The 18,214-nt window shown below is 38.2% G+C and overlaps 1 protein-coding gene across 1 annotated transcript in view; it reads right to left on the reverse strand.

Annotated features, from left to right (window-relative positions):
* The window catches only part of IL1RAPL1 (interleukin 1 receptor accessory protein like 1), a 699,337-nt gene that overhangs the window by 80,875 nt on the left and 600,248 nt on the right, over positions 1–18,214 (reverse strand). The gene's annotated exons all lie outside the window — the stretch shown is intronic.

Here is an 18,214-nt window from a genome sequence, read left to right on the forward strand (position 1 = left end):
TTATTTATTTTTAAATATAAATTTATTTATTTTAATTGGAGGTTAATTACTTTACAATATTGTCGAAAATTTGGTTGAAAACTTGGATTGTAAAGATGCTAGAATCTATTCGGAGACAAAAGGAGGTAGCCTAGCTGAAAAAAAAAAATACGTGCCCTTGTTTTTTAATACTAAGAAGGGACATCTTTTAAAGTACTCAAAATCAGTGTAGAACAATTGCTTGCTAGATTCAGATTGCTTCTATCATTTCTTATAGTTTTATTAAGCCTACAAAAGGGCTGTACTAAATCTCTAGATGATTTGATGTTTAACAAAGTCTTTGATTTCCAATATCCAGAATGATGATTCCTATGAAGATTTGTGAAGAACTGATGGAAAATAGTTGCTGAGAAGTTTTTCAGCAAGGTATATATTTTTTTAGTGAGCAGGAAATTGGAAAAGTAACTATAAGGATATGTACACTGAAAGAGTCACATCAAAAAAGATAGAGGTAAAGTATGGTATCCATCATTGGAGCTATTTTTTACCCCAAATTTCTCAGCTGCTGTATTGTTCACAAAAGACACCATCTCAAAGAACTCACCATCTGATTCTTTCACGGAGCTCAACACAGTGGTAAAAATAATAAATTGCATAAACTGTGGTTGAAATTTCCATCCTTTAGACATACTGCTATCATAATGTGAAGTAACCTTAAAAGCCCATTTATCACACATATGTGTGATATATGGCACAGGGAAGAATTTTCAGACTCTATGCATAATTGTTAATTATCTTTATGGAGACAACAAACAAATAAAACATGACTGTGGCAGAGACTGGTTAGCCATTCACCAGCCTTGTATACCTTTCCTTCTAGGCAGACAGCCACATAACATTACCAGCCTTCCTTGCAGTCAAGTGTAGCCATATGACTGAGTTCTGGCTAATGGAAAATGGGCAGAAGTTCTCAATGAAACTTCCAGGCTTGACCTATTCGTTCTATTCCTCCTCCCTGCAAAACTCACTCATTTCTCTAATATCCATCCAGGATTTCAACACCCAAGGTGAATTTGGAAGCCGGGTGTTGAGTGTAACAGAGTCTCTATGTTCCTGGGTCTCTAAATGATGGTGTGGAGCAGAGCACTCTACCAACAGTCCCTGCCCCAATGGACTTTGTTTCATGTGATCCAAAAATAACCTGTAATATATTAAGCTCCAGTGAATTGCTCTGTATTCCTGCATTAGAACAGTTATCATTATCTTAAGTAATACAGTAAGAAAGAGTAGAAACCAAGATAAGACTTCCCCCTCAAACTGAGTCCCCTCATTAACAACTGTAAACAAAGCTATGAATATTTTTATTACTCATGATAAATTCACTACAGTGAAAGTGAATATTGAGTGTTGGGTGAAGAGTTCATGAGGATTATAAGTAGTTTATGATTCTTATTTGATTGACAAATTCAAAATTATACCATAAGTCCTAAAAATAGAACTCTAACTGCCATTGTTTTCTTAATGATGAAGCCTTTTAATTTCTCCCTGAGGCAATAAGGAAGACTAGCCAGTATATCATAGACCATTTACATCCATCATTGTACGGGAGACAGGAATCAAGATCATCCCCAAGAAAAATAAATGCCAAAAAGCAAAATGGCTGTCTGAGGAGGCCTTACAAATAGCTGTAAAAAGATGGGAAGAGAAAAGCAAAGGAGAAAAGGAAAGATATACCCATTTGAATGCAGAGTTACAAAGAATAGTTAGCAAGGAGAGATAAGGAAGCCTTCCTCAGTGATCAATACAAAGAAATAGACGAAAACAATAGAATGAGAAAGACTAGAGAGCTCTTCAAGAAAATATTAGAGATACCAAGGGAACATTTCATGAAAAGATGGGCTCAATAAAGGACAGAATCAGTAGGGACCTAACAGAAGCAGAGATATTAAGAAGAGGTGGCAAGAATACACAGAAGAACTGTACAAAAAAGATCTTCACAACCCAGATAATCACGATGGTGTGATCACTCACCTAGAGCCAGACATCCTGGAATGTGAAGTCAAGTGGGCCTTAGGAAGCATTACTACAAAGCTAGTGGAGGTGATGGAATTCCAGTTGAGTTATTTCAAATCCTAAAAGATGATGCTGTGCAAGTGCAAAACTCAATATGCCAGCAAATGTGGAAAACTCAGCAGTGGCCACAGGACTGGAAAGGTCAGTTTTCATTCCAATCCCAAAGAAAGGCAATGCCAAAGAATGCTCAAACTACCACACAATTGCACTCATCTCACACACTAGTAAAGTAATGCTTAAAAGTCTCCAAGCCAGGCTTCAGCAATACATGAACCGTGAACTTCCAGATGTTCAAGGTAGTTTTAGAAAAGGCAGAGGAACCAGAGATCAAATTGCTACAATCTGCTGGATCGTGGAAAAAGAAAGAGAGTTCCAGAAAAACATCTATTTCTGCTTTATCGACAATGCCAAAGCCTTTGACTGTGTGGATTATTAAACTCTGTGTGTTTATTTCCACAATAAACTGTGGAAAATTCTGAAAGAGATGGGCATACCAGACCACCTGACCTGACTCTTGAGAAACCTGTATGCAGGTCAGGAAGCAACAGTCAGAATTGGACATGGAACAGACGGGTTCCAAATAGGAAAAGGAGTACGTCAAGGCTGTATATTGTCACCCTGCTTATTTAACTTATATGCAGAGTACATCATGAGAAACGCTGGGCTGGAGGAAGCACAAGCTGGAATCAAGATTGCCAGGAGAAATATCAATAACCTCAGATATGCAGATGACACCACCCTTATGGCAGAAAGTGAAGAGGAACTAAAGAGCCTCTTGATGAAGGTGAAAGAGGAGAGTGACAAAGCTGGCTTAAAGCTCAACATTCAGAAAACTAAGATCATGGCATCCGGTCCCATCACTTTATGGCAGATAGATTGGGAAACAGTGGAAACAGTGGCTGACTTTATTTTTCTGGGCTCCAAAATCACTGCAGATGGTGACTGCAGCCATGAAATTAAAAGACGCTTGCTCCTTGGAAGAAAAGTTATGACTAACCTAGACAACATATTAAAAAGCAGAGACATAACTTTGCCAATAAAGGTCCATCTAGTCAAGGCTATGGTTTTTCCAGCGGTCATGTATGGATGTGAGTGTTGGACTATAAAGAAAGCTGAGCACCAAAGAACGGATGCTTTTGAACTGTGGTGTTGGAGAAGACTCTTGAGACTCCCTTAGACTGCAAGGAGATCCAACCAATCCATTCTAAAGGAGATCAGTCCTGGGTGTTCATTGGAAGGTCTGATGCTGAAGCTGAAACTCCAATGCTTTGGCCACCTCATCTGAAGAGTTGACTCCTTGGAAAAGATCCTGATGCTGGGAGGGATTGGGGGCAGGAGGAGAAGGGGATGACAGAGGATGAGATGGCTGGATGGCATCACCGACTCGATGGAAATGAGTTTGGGTTAACTCCGGGAGTTGGTGATGGACAGGGAGGCCTGGCATGCTGCGGTTCATGGGGTTGCAAAGAGTTGGACATGACTGAACGACTGAACTGAACTGAACTGGACTCTGGGTGACTTCACCTATTAAGAAACCTTAAGGTAGACATTAAAATATCTACTCATAGCCTGAAAAAGTAGCTCTTTTCCACTTCTTAACATTATTTTGGGTAACCATGTTTAGAAATTTTTCTGACCAAGATCAAAAGATTTAAAAATAAAAACAATCTCTTGCTATTTGTATCCTCATAATGTTATATAAGTCTTTTGAATCAAATATTGTGACACCCCATCAGAGAAGTCCTGAAATGAGTGTCAGCGAAATTTTTTTTAAATTGAGAGATTCAATATAATTGGATCTCACTCATTAACCAGTGTAAAAATAAGCTTACAATGGTAGATTATTTTTAAAAGTTTTAATGTGGAAATAAGCATAAAAGGCCCAAATTGGCTCCACTGTCAGGTCTGCTGCTGTAGAAAGCTGAAGAAACACAGCTATCACATATTTCAAACATGGTAAGTTATTATGCAAACTGTTCAGAGTACAATTTTTTCTTAACATTAAGTGCTTTATGCAAAACAGTTGAATGATACTAAAAGCATATTTGGCTGAAAATGTACAATTTTCTTGTTCTTGTAATTTGAAGAGATAATCTTTAGTGATTTTGCTCTGATCATTTTTGTGTTTTTATGAGTGAGAGTTGTGAGACTTGATTAGGCTATTTTAATAACTAAAGAATTAATAATTCCTCCAAGTACAATATAGATTATGGGATAGTAGCAATATTCATTACAGAAAGGAAATTTCTATTCATTGATTGGGACAAGTTATATGCAGGGGATTCCAAGTATTCTAATGAGAAACATGTTTTCATAATTTTGCTAGGGCACACTCAACAAAAGTTGTAAAATTAGAAGTGTAAATCATGAAAATAGTGAGTGTATAAAGATGAGGTTTCAGTAAGGACTCCATACAAATTTTATTTCATGGTTTATATTTTTCTTGAAAGGCTTCTGCAACACAATTACATTAGGCTATAATTTTCAACTTAACTCTGGTTTCTAGGTCCTATTAAGTCTACTCTATATTGCATCTAACTCTTGCTTTTATTTCTTTCCTAAATTGTATTCTGAGAATGGTGATTATCAAAAAACTATTATAGTTATTTGAGTCAGGAGTTGCCATCTAGGCCTATTTCATTATTTTTTAGCACTTAACACATTCGATTGCCATTATGTTATTAGCAGTGACTCCACAATCTTCATTCTTAAAGATTTGCAGTGCTTTAATATGATATTCTGAGTATCAATAATAGCTTTAACTAACTTGGTTAGAATTCAATGCCTGAAGGAACCTTCTACTCCCCCCCCCTACCCCTGCAGCTAATTTTTATTGGTTTTTACCCTCTAATCATCTTCATTAAGAGAAATTTGATATGATCAAAACCTCTGGAGTGGAGAAAGAAGAACATGGGACAAAACATACCCATAGAGCAGGAGATTCTAGAAATGAAAGATGAAAGGGACTCCTCATTGCTTGCTTCTGGTAAGCATGTATAGCTAAATAAATTATTGTACTTTAGGAAGAAATAACAACATCAAAAAATTTGGAGAAAAATCTTCTAAAGTTCTTGCTTTTGCTGTCAATGTAAAAAATGGCTCATGTGGTGAGGCAATTAGATCTACAACTGAGCTTATCTCTTTCGGACATTTTATTAACTAAATCATGAAGATGCAATTGCTTTACATGCTTAATTCTCCATGTGACAATTTTCTTTAGAACTCTATGACAATGTGACTATTATTTCTTTGAAATTTGCTTGATATAGACTGTCACCATCCATCTTTAATTATATAAAAAATCCATCTTTTAAAATGTTAATAAGAATAATTTAAAACAAATATTATTTGTAAATAAAATAAATCCCCTAAATTAAAAATCTTTAACAAATCATTTGGCATTGTTACTATCTGTTATGAATGCTTGAATTTTTATGGCTATATATTATGATTTTTTAAAATAATTATGCATGCATTTAGCAGTTTAGATATTTACTGAGTTACTTCTCAGCGTGAGACATTACTCTTGGTGCTTGGGCAATGTAAAAGAACAAAGCAACACTTTTAGCTCCCACAGGACTTGTATCCTGGTGTGGGATGACAGGGAATGGACAAAAACAATATAGCATGTTCAAAGGTGATCAGATATATGGGAAAAGGAGAAAACGTAGGACCCAGGAATGCAGGCAGTAGGGTAAGTCTACAATGTTAAACAGGGGATCAAAACAGGATGTACTGAAATATTGAAATTTGAGAAAAGACTTGAAGGAGGTGAAGGAGTTAGTCAGGTGGATATGCCATCGAGGAGCATTACAGGAAGACAAACAGCGTACTGCTCAAAGCCCTAAGAAGGACAAGTGTCTAGCATGTTAGACAACCAGGAAGGAGGCCAACGGGCTGGTGTGGAATAAGGAAGACAGAGTGGGTAGAGATGGTGTCATACAGAGGGTGGAGAGTTCACCTGGGTAGGGCCTTGTAAACCAGGGGTTCTCAACCTCTGGGATCTAATGCCTGATGATCTGAGGTGGAGCTGATATAATAATAATAAAAATAAAAGTTAAAAGCGAAAGCGTTAGTTGCTCAGACATCTCCGACTCTGTGACCCCCATGGACTATAGTCTGTCAGGCTCCTCTGTCCATGGGATTCTCCAGGTAAGAATACTGGAGTGGGTTGCCATTCTCTTCTTCAGGGGATCTTCCTGACCCAGGGATCGAACCCAGGTCTCTTGCACTGCAGGCAGATTCTTTAGTGCCTGAGCCACCAGGGAAGCCCAGTAATAGAAATCAAGTACACAAAAGATGCAATGTGTTTGAAACATCCTGAAACCATCCCCCTACCTCAGTCTATGGATAAATTATCTTCCACAAAACCAGTCTCTGGTGCCAAAAAGGTTGAGGACTGCTGTTGTAAGCCATTGTAAGGACTGTTGCTCACAACGTGAAATGGGAGCTTTTGAGCAAATGAGTAATAAGTGCCCCAGACCAGGGCAGTAACAGTTGAGGAAGCGAAGTCATCTGACTCTGGATAATTGTAAAGTTAGAGCCATCAGAATTTCCTGACAGGTTGAATGTGAAGAGTGAGGGAAAGAGAGGTCAAGGATGATTCTAAAGATTTTGGCCTGAGAGACTGAGGACTGGAGTTTCTGTCCTTGAGACAGAGGAGGCTATGGGTGATGCAGGTCCAGAAGGAAAGACCAGGAGCTTGTTTTTGGAGATGTGGTATTGGGGGGTATCTATCTATTTCAGTGGGGATGGGTAGATGGTTAGAGATGCAACTTTAAAGAAATATCAGGGCTGAGGATATACACTTTGAAGTCACTGGCATATGGATGGAATGAGATTATGGAGGAGACCTGGGCTTTGCAAGATGAGGAGGCCAGAGGAACAGGTGCATGAGTATTCAGTCACTCAGTTGTGTCTGACTCTTCTCAACCCCATGAACCGTGGCCTGCCAGGCTTCTCTGTCTATGAGATTCTCCAGGCAAGAATACTGGAGCGGGTTGTCATTTCCTCCTCCAGGGGATCTTCCCGACCCAGGGATCGAACCCAGGTCTCTTTCATCTCCTGCATTGGCAGGCAGATTCTTTACCACTAAGCCACCTGGGAAGCCCCAGAGGAACAGGACTAACCATCAAAGGAAAGTGAGAGAGAGAGAGACGAGAAAGGCAGGAGAGAAATCCAGAGACTGTGGTGTCCTGGAAGGCAGTGGCAAAGGCATTTCACGCAGGGGTGCTATTCTCAGACCATGTGACATGAGGCTGGTACATTGGCCATTAAACTGAACACCATGGGGGTCACCGGCAATCACATCTTATGTATTACATGATACATATTATATATCATATATTCCATACTGAATATAAGCTTAGAGGGAAAAAAAATAGACTTAGTTGCCAATGAATAGGTTAACTATAAATTAGGTATTAAATGGGTTGGATACGATTCCTGTCAATTCCTAGGTAAGGTATCATTTTAAATATCCTTGAGCACTTCTGAGAAATGCATTTCTACCAATTCCTAAAATTAGATGAATGGCTAAAAATGTTTCTGAAAAACAGGGGTGACAGCCAAAGAAGGGATGGAATGGTTATCATCCATGCTCTCAAAGCTAGATCCCATCTTGTTCATTTAAAGACAGAGTAATCTCATCAAAGTTGCAGAGTACAATGTGATTGAGTTCACCATGCAGTATTTAATTAGAAAATGTTAATTAAGCTTCCTTAATTCAATCTTGCATCAAAGAAATGTCTCTGTACACACAAGCCATTTCTAAAACTCAAGTATATGAATTTTGAGGCAGGTCATACCCTGTGCTGTATTATGGTGGAAGAGTGATTCCAATTTTGAATTCATAGAAGGCTATGGTAAGAGGTTGAAATTTCCTTTTCCCATTGACAAATGGTACTCAAAAAGCTGCTTTGGTTCAATCTTAAATAGGACAGTAGCCTTAAGGGAACTTGTTGTAAAGTCCTCGAAAATGGGAAGTCTGTAGGGTTCCTGCATGGATATATGGAAAATGGAGGAGGTAGACTACAAATGCAAACTTAAACTATGCCAGGACAGCAAAGGATCCAGTGCAAGTCCACCACAATGATTTTTATGCTTTTTATAATAGCCAAATGTACTTCCCTCTTCCTGTTAAAAATGTAATAAATTTTTTCTCTTGGGTCTGGACTTTATATGTCAAGTTTCTGCCTGCAGCTAATTTTTATGACTGAGTTGCAAAGCCCTGAAAGCAGCACTTAGGCTGAAAATGCTGACAGGCCCATAGCCGGAACAGTGCTAATGATAAGAACGTGAACATAAGGCTGTGCTCAGTAGTCAATGAATTTCTTTATCCTAATAGGATGAACATTATAAAACAAGGAATATAATCAGCTTCATTATATTATGAAGACAAGGAACAGGACTCTAATGGTACAAGTTCAGCACATTAGGCTTCCACTAGGTGCATATGTTTAGCAACATTTAGGAAGGACATGACAGTCAAAGGATAAACACTTTGAAGAATGAATAAATGTGTGATCCTGGCTTACTGAAAATTTCATCTAACAGGCTTTTGTTTAATATTCTAGCATTCCCTGTCTATTTAGTTGATTAGAAAGCACGGCAGAATGTTCAATGATTATTATTTCCCTTTCATCCGACCAGCAGATTCTACTGCAGAATTCTGCCCAAACGTAAATCTTCAAACCACAGTATTTTCCTTTAGGATCTAGTTTTCATTTTTGATGTAATATAGCCTGTGATTAATACAGTATTCATATCCCCATATGATTGTGACACAGTCTTGAATAATGGTAAAAGTTTACCTTTATGTCACAGAATTAATATAATTTACATTTACATTCATTAAAATTAATGTTTAGAACTGTGCCAAGCATTAATGCAGATCAGTGGTTAGAAATCTAGGGTCAGTGGGCTAAATCTGGCTTGCTGCCTCTTTGTTGTAAATAGAGAGTTCTTGGAGCCATGCCCACTCTTTTATATACCGTTGAGGTCTGCTTTTGCATCACAAAGACAGAGTTGAGTAGCTATGAAAGACAGTATATGATATAGTCTGTAAAGCCTAAAATATTTGCTGTCTGGTCTGTTACAGAAAACATCTGTTGACCCCTGATGTAAATACTAATATTATCCAAGATTATGGAAGAAGGGTAATTGAACCTCAGAGGAGTTAAATAAATGGCCTAATATCACAAGCTAGAAAATAATAGACCCAAAATTTGAATCTAAGACTAGTTTCCAAACTTTGGATCTAATTACCACGTGCAATACCTCCCCCAAATGTCTGAAGATCACCATATATGCAGAAGTAATACGAGCATCACAGTGCAGAGAAAAGTTGTGTTCAGAATAACAGGATGACCCTAGATATACTTAGCAACATTTTATTATTCAGTTTCAAAGAAATGTGATGAATATAGACAGACTATTACTTGGCAGGCAACTCCAACTGCTTAGAGGGAGAAATTTAAGTCCAACTCGGAGATCCAACCAGTCCATTCTGAAGGGGATCAGCCCTGGGATTTCTTTGGAAGGAATGATGCTAAAGCTGAAACTCCAGTACTTTGGCCACCTCATGCAAAGAGTTGACTCATTGGAAAAGACTCTGATGCTGGGAGGGATTGGGGGCAGGAGGAGAAGGGGACGACAGAGGTGAGATGGCTGGATGGCAGCACTGACTCGATGGACGTGAGTCTGAGTGAACTCCGGGAGTTGGTGATGGACAGGGAGGCCTGGCATGCTGCGATTCATGGGGTCACAAAGAGTCGGACACGACTGAGCAACTGAACTGAACTGAGCTGCATGCCTACTCGCTTAGTCACTAGGTTGTGTCTGACTCTTTGTGACCCCATAGACTGTAGCCTGCCAGACTCCTCTGTCCATGGGATTTCCCAGGCAAGAACACTGGAGTGGGTTGCCATTCCCTTCTCCAGGGGCTCTTCCCAACCCAGGAATCAAACCTGCATCAACAGCGTCTCCTGCATTGGCAGGCCGGTTCTTTACCATTGCATCAACTAGGAAGCCCCAGTCAAACTGTAATCAACGCTATATAAATGAAACAATCTACTACCAGTCCCACTACATACAGATATATTAGTAGAAAACAAATAACTTTTGAAAAAGTTCCCATCTATGAAATCACTTATCTCTCACAGTATAGTATGTAGGTATTTCAGAGCTGGGATACCAGGTCTGGATTACTTGATTGAGTCACCAAGTAGCTGGTGCCAGAGTAAATATTTGAACATAGATCTCTTTCTAGTTAATCACTGCTTTGCATGTATTAAAAAAAGAATAAATTATTCAAATGTTATATTCTAATAAATAAATATTACTAAGTCTCTAGTAATATGGACCAGAGATTTCTGAAAATCAAGACTGAGAATGGAGGGTTTCCCTAGCAGTCCAGTGGCTAAGACTCCATGCTCCCAATGTAGGGGGCCCAGGTTCTATCCCTGGTCAGGGAACTAGATCCAACATGCCACAACTGAAGATCTCACATGCTGCAACCAAGACCCGGTACAGCCAAATAAGTAAGATTAAAAAAAAAATAATAAGAATGGAACAAAATCAAAGAAAAGGTAGAATAGCAAGAAGTTTAGCAAAAGGCAAAAGTAACCGCCGAAAGTCTTGATATGGGAAAATCAACATTCTTATTTTCTTCTAAGTGAGTGAAAGTCACTCAGTCATGTCCGACTCTTTGCGACCCCATGGACTATGCAGTCTATGGAATTCTCTAGGCCAGAATACTGGAGTGAGTAGCCTTTCCCTTCTCCAGGGGATCTTCCCAACCCAGGGATGGAACCCAGGTCTTCCACATTGCAGGTAGATTCTTTACCAGCTGAGCCACAAGGGAAACCCAAGAATACTGGACTATTCCTGTATTCGATTCCTGACCCAGAAATCGAACTGGAGTCTCCTGCGTTGCAGGTGGATTCTTTACCAACTGAACTATGAGGGAAGTTACCATTTTCTTCTAAAAGCCACAGAATATTCTTTTCCTTAGCCCTCAGCTCATGACTGCAAAGTAAAGCAGTCTCCCTCTGGCTACACACATCCTCTATGACTTTGGAAATTTAATCCACTCAGTAGCCTGGCCCCTGACAGCTCCTCTGGGTGGTCTCAGCCCTGTTCATGATCAATTAACCCTCACTTTTGTTTTGCCCTAGGCTGTGGGCTGTCATAAAGACTCAATAAAGGAATCGAACTTTGAAAGTGCCTCAGGAACGCCCCCAGATTCACAGGCCATGGACTGCAGAGCGGATGACAGTCTGTTGGAAAAGGAGAGCTCAGATGGGAGGAGGACCAAGGGTAGGTGCAAGGGGATGCTTTGAGAAAAAACAAATGAGGGGGATCTTTCACGTGAAAATAGGGGAAATGCAACCAAAAACTCATTCAAATATTTATTTTTGAATGGTTGTTGACAAGCACCCTTAAACAGTGCCATATACAACGACCCTTTTTGTGACCTTGATTCACAGTGAACCATTAGTCATATAATTTTAATAGTAGATTCCAGTATAAAATTACCCTTTTCATAAAGGCAACTTCCAAACAAGAACATAAAGGGTTATTGTGGTGTCTCTTTAAAAACTCTTTCAACCAAAAGAGATATTTGGTGCTCTTTTATTATTCTTTTCAATGATGTTTAAAGGAAGAGGAACCAGGCGCAGAAACTCCCATAAAAAGGGAAATTTGACAGAAAAACATGTTGATTGAAAGCTTCAATTCAGGCATAAAACTGCTAAATCAACTGAGTTTATAAGAAAGGAAATTTTTTTCCAGTTAAAGATTAACTTGTGACATAAAATGGAAACATGAAAAATTTAACTGCTGTCATAAAATAAACATAACAATTCATTCACCTCTCAGTATCCACTTGAATACCTCATTTAATTATTCTTGTTTAGCATGAGATGCATATGTATATAGTTCTAGAGACCATGCTTCATGATCATTTTAAAGATTTATTTTAATATAAGTCAATGAAAAAACCCCTGACAAACTTGTGTTATAGTATATGCAAAACAGAGGAAGAAAGCTACTCTGGGATAAAAAGGAAGCATTAATTATATAGGATATTTAATTTTCTTTGGTAGAAATTCTAACATAAGAAAAGGTTGCTATATTTTGAAATTAAAGTATAGAGCAAAAAGATATGACTACAAAGGTATGTTAATTGTTTATCTTTCTTTCATATGCACACACATGTTTTTCATCTGTGGTGTCATATCATGCTCTCATTTTTAGGGCATTAGAGGATGAGTTTGGGAAAGAAAGAAATATGAATAGTACCTGTTTTTCTATTCACTCTCTTATGAAAAGTATGGCTAAAATACTTGTGAGTGGATGGAATTTTGAAAACTTCACCATAGTAATAACTTAATTTTCTAAATTTATTACAGGCATAGCAATCATTCCAGCTTTACAACTGAATGGCATAAAGTGAGCTCTTTGAAGAGGCAAATTATACTACAAAATGAAACTAAGAATGGTGTACTAATCTCATGTGCAGAGAGGCACTTAGGCACGAATCTATTAATTTTATATATTTCTAACACTTAATGACACTTGTCATCTTGGTTTCCAAGCTTGGCAGGAAGTAATATAACACTCACCATATACAAATAGTATTAGTGTTACCAGAAAAATACTGTATAAAAATAATTATTAGTGATTTGGGTCTTTGTATTAATCAAAAGCTATGAGAATGACTTAAATGGAAAAAGCATCTTGACCATTTCTAAATAAAAATAAACCTACTTTACATTTTAAAAATAGAAATAGCTATTTTCAAATAACAAAAGAAATATATTCTTTTTCTGAAGTCTCTTCATACACATCGTAACATTTTGGTGAATACCCTTCTAGGTATCCCTCTGTGTGTATAGATTCATAAGGAACATTATGATGTCTTTAACCTTTAAAATTTTACTTTTAAAATTCTCATACAGCTAAACTGACTTGTTTTCTTTTGGTGTACAATCCAGTAAAGAATCTGCCTGCCAATGCAGGAGACATGGGTTTGATCCCTGGGTTGGGAATATCCCCTGGAGAAGGAAATGGCAACCCACTCCAGTATTCTTGTCTGGAAAATTCTATAGACAGAGGAGCCTGGTGGGCTACAGTCCATGGTGTCACAAAACAGTTGGACATGACTTAGCAACTAAACAATAACAATTCTAAATGTATTAATGCACATGCAGATACATATAACCATCACCATAATCAGGTTACAGAACAGTTCCATCACCCCAAAATCTCCCTTGTACTATCCTTTTAGAATGCCACTCCTCCTCTACTCCTAATCCCAGGCAACCACTCTGTTCTGTTCTAGAATGTCATAAATGAAAGCATACAGTATATGGTCTTTTGAGACTGGATTCTTTCACTCATTATAATGTATTTAATATCTATCCAAGTTATTTTTCACATCAGTAGTTCGTTCTTTTTCTTTCTTTCTTATTTTTTTTTTAGAGTTGTATACTATTCTGTTACACGGATGTACTACTGTTTATCTATCCAATCACCCAAATGAGGCAATTTAGGCTGTTTCTGGTTTGGCTCTATCATGACTAACACTGCTACAAATGTTTGTGCATAGGTTTTTGCATAAACATAAGTTTTCATTTTTCTATGATAAGTATTCTGGAGTGAGAATGCTGAGTCAAATGGTATGTGTATGTTTAACTGTTTACAAGATACAATATGATATTTTAAACATCAACTCAAAGCACTGATACAATGGGGTTCCCTCATAGCTCAGTTGGTATTAAGAATCTGTCTGACAAAGACAGAAACATAGATCAATGGAACAAAATAGAAAGCCCAGAGATAAATCCATGCACCTATGGACACCTTATTTTCAACAAAGAAGGCAAGAATATACAATGGAGAAAAGACAATCTCTTTAACAAGTGGTGCTGGGAAAACTGCTCAACCACTTGTAAAAGAATGAAACTGAAACACTTTCTAACACCATTCACAAAAATAAACTCAAAATGGATTAAAGATCTAAATGTAAGACCAGACACTATAAAACTCCTAGAGGAAAACATAGGCAAAGCACTCTCTAACGTAAATCATAGCAGGATCCTCTATGACCCACCTCCCAGAGTAGTGGAAATAAAAGCAAAAATAAACAAATGGGACCTAATTAAACTTAAAAGCTTTTGCACAAAGAAGGAAACTATAAGCAAGGTGAAAAGACAGCCTTCAGAATGGGAGAAAATAATAGCAAACGAAGCAACTTACAAAGAGTTAATCTAAAAAATATACAAGCAACTCCTGCAGCTCAATTCCAGAAAAATAAACTACCCAATCAAAAAATGGGCCAAAGAACTAAACAGACACTTCTCCAAAGAAGACATATAGATGGCTAACAAACACATGAAAAGATGCTCAACATCACTCATTATCAGAGAAATGCAAATCAAAACCACAATGAAGTACCATCTCACTCCGGTCAGAATGGCTGTGATCCAAAAGTCTACAAACAATAAATGCTGGAGAGAGTGCGGAGAAAAAGGAACCCTCTTACACTGTTGGTGGGAATGCAAACTAGTACAGCCACTATGGAGAACACTGTAGAGATTCATTAAAAAACTGCAACTAGAACTGCCACACGACACAGCAATCCCACTACTGGGCATACACACCGAGGAAACCAGAATTGAAAGAGACATGTTTGCCCCAATGTTCATCGCAGCACTGTTTACAATAGCCAGGACATGGAAGCAACCTAGATGTCCATCAGCAGATGAATGGATAAGAAAGCTGTGGCACATATACACAATGGAGTGTTACTCAGCTATTAAAAAGAATGCATTTGAATCAGTTCTAATGACGTAGATGAAACTGGAGCCTATTATACAGAGCCAAGTTAAGTCAGAAAGAAAAACACCAATACAGTATATTAACGCATATATATGGAATTTAGAAAGATGGTAACGATGACCCTATATGCAAGATAGCAGAAGAGACACAGATGTAAAGAACAGACTTTTGGACTCTGTGGGAGAAGGCGAGGGTGGGATGATTTGAGAGAATAGCATTGAAACATGTATATTATCATATGTGAAACAGATCGCCAGTCCATGAGACAAGGTGCTCAGGGCTGGTGCACTGGGATGACCCTGAGGGATGGGATGGGGAGGGAGGTGGGAGGGAGGGTCAGGACGGGGATCACATGTACACCCATGGCTGATTCATGTGAATGTATGGCAAAACCCACCACAATATTGTAAAGTAATCAGCCTCCAATTAAAATAGATTTTAAAAAATAAAATATTAAAAAAAAAAAGAAGAATCTGCCTGCAATGCAGGAGACCAGGTTTGATTCCTGGGTCGGAAAGATCTGCTGGAGAAGGGATAGGCTACCCACTCCAGTATTCTTGGGACTTTCTGGTGCAATGTGGGAGACCTGGGTTCGATCCCTGGGTTGAAAAGATCCCCTGGAGAAGGGAAAGGCCACCCATTCTAGTATTCTAGCCTGGAGAATTCAATGGACCGTATAGTCCATGTGGTCACAAAGAGTAGGATACCACTGAGCAAACTTCACTTTCACTGATATAATACGAAAAAGACAGACAAAAGTCCTCCTCTGTAATGGATATATCTTCATGCCATTTCTGAGATGTGAAATTCTAAAAAGTTTCAGAAAAATAACACAGTTGCTTTTCATTTAGAAACAAAAATGTTTCCCCTCATTACTTAGGTAACAAGAAGGATTATGAGTGTAGATAACACAAAAGCATGGTTAGTTATTTCAAAGTTCTCTTCAGGGTAACAGTGTCTCCTGAACTTTTCCGACATCCTCATGATGTAGTTAAGGTTAAGAATGGGCTGGGAAATAAAGGGTGGATTCAGGCAATTTGCTGCATTTTTGTTCATTTCAATTGCTTTAAATTGTTTTTGTATCATCGCAAAAATGAACTTATAAGGACAACACACATCATCCTCCTAAATGCTTATAAACATAATAGAGGAGAATTGAAAGGTAAATAGCTCTTAATAAAGAAACCAAGGGGAAAAAAATGGGAAGGTGAGCTCCCTGAATTGTGTCTAGATGGAAACAGAGTCTGGAAGCTGCCAGAGATATGACAGAGAAACGGCTGTCCTAATTGTCTAGTTAGTTTGGGTTTAGGGTTGCATAGAGCTCATTATGACATGGGACAGCCATGAGACACCTTGATCCACATCTTCCTTGAATTAGCTTTCAGGACCATATTGTCCTATGATTATTAGTTCCCAAGAAAAATTTCTGTGCCTATTATCTGGCTTGACTGATGATAGTAATTCTGACAGAGAAACTGGAATGAAATGTTTAAGTGTTTTCCATTTCATGAAAATTCACTAATAGCTCACAATATTCCAGGTATTCTTTGAGGCACTGTGGATACACTGGTGATTGAAAATAGACAAAAATGCCTGTCCTCTTGGATCTGAGTTTCTCATATAAGTCAAAGTGACTTAGTACTAGACATTTGTGTATTTCCATGATGGTTCTGGTCTAAGCCTTAAACCAAACTCTAAGGTGTAGAAATGTACTCATAAATTATTAAAACAGTTTTGACTTCTGTTTAACTAATTTTGAAAATCAGAGCTAACTTGGACTCACATTAGGCATTTATCACTGCAAGAATTCACCAGTTAGCTAATATCTTACTCATTTTATGGGTTAATGAATCTGATTCCTGAGATAAGAATATATGTATGTGTGGACATGCAAACACATGTTTATTAGTATCTAATGTTTTAGTGATTATATAGTGACTATGTCCTATTTCTAGGTTAATGTCATTTGTTAATTACTCTTTTCAGTAGAATGTTATTGAAACTGTAGTGATTAAAAAGATTCACTTCTGTGGTTTTTGTATTGTATTTGTATTCTGACTCTTCTACAGAATAGTTCATATTGATGCTAATTTATCCATAATTTGTCATCTTTCCTAAGGATAAACAAGATGAGATGCTGGCTCTTCAGTAATGCTGCTCACCAGGTAGTTTCACACTGCGAGCTGTATAGCCAGGGCTAATTTCAGATCCTCAATTTAAAAAAGAATGTATAAGAGTCCATTTCCACTCATTTTGCCCAATTAAGGAGGAAAGGCAGATGCAGGCAATACCTCTAACCACTATGTAGTCCTAGTTAAGCAAACAGAAATTTGAAGAGGAGAATATATATGCATAGTTGTATCTGAGGCATTGATTTGCAGGTCTGTTTTGTTTGTGGACTATGATAATGCCAACAAAACAACAAACAAACTAAATGAAACCCTGCCTATGTAAAGCCAAAAAAGTATAGCATTACAGATAGCAGAGATGTTAGAAACCTTCCAGCGTTATTCGAGAACAAGGTTGGGGCTCTGATTGTCAAAATGATTAAAAGCCTCCCTCTGTGGTGATTTGGAAAGGCATGTGAGGTGCATGGAGCAGGCTGCTCTGTGATTTTCAAAATAGATGGGTGTGCAATTATTTACTGCGATAATCTGTGGACTGGGCTCTCTTTCAGCAATTAAACCACACTTATTTTTAACAAGAAGTATGGGACTTTTTCTTCTTAGCTTAAGTACATTGATAGAAGCTTAATTTTTTCTGATTAGCTACCTATTTCCTGTGCCAAACTGGTTGAGGTTTCCAGCTATTTGGCAAAATACTACAAGGCAAGGGTGGGTCTTGTTTATTTCTGGGTCCTTCTGTCGAGTACACTGTACTGTGCAGAGGGTGCTAAAGCATATTTGGGCTGATCTATTTAGCAGTTTGTTAGTGGAGGATTCTGATTTAGGAACCAGGAGTCAAAATATGAAGATCATTTATCATGAGTTGTCAGCCTACTTTAGGTTCTCTACACTCTATTCACTTTATTAGTCTGTTTTATCCTACTTACTCTTTTGGGCTGCCATTTTCCAGGGCGGTTCACTCTTCTCTCTCCTATTAGTTTCTCTTTTCAGAAAGTGAAAGTAAGGACCATCAGATCAGATCAGATCAGTCGCTCAGTCATGTCTGACTCTTTGCGACCCCATGAATCACAGCACGCCAGGCCTCCCTGTCCACCACCAACTCCCGGAGTTCACTCAGACTCACGTCCATCGAGTCAGTGATGCCATCCAGCCATCTCATCCTCTGTCGTGCCCTTCTCCTCTTGCCCCCAATC

The sequence above is a fragment of the Bubalus kerabau genome, chromosome X (genome assembly GCF_029407905.1).
Source record: "Bubalus kerabau isolate K-KA32 ecotype Philippines breed swamp buffalo chromosome X, PCC_UOA_SB_1v2, whole genome shotgun sequence".
Classification (NCBI taxonomy): Eukaryota; Metazoa; Chordata; class Mammalia; order Artiodactyla; family Bovidae; genus Bubalus; species Bubalus kerabau.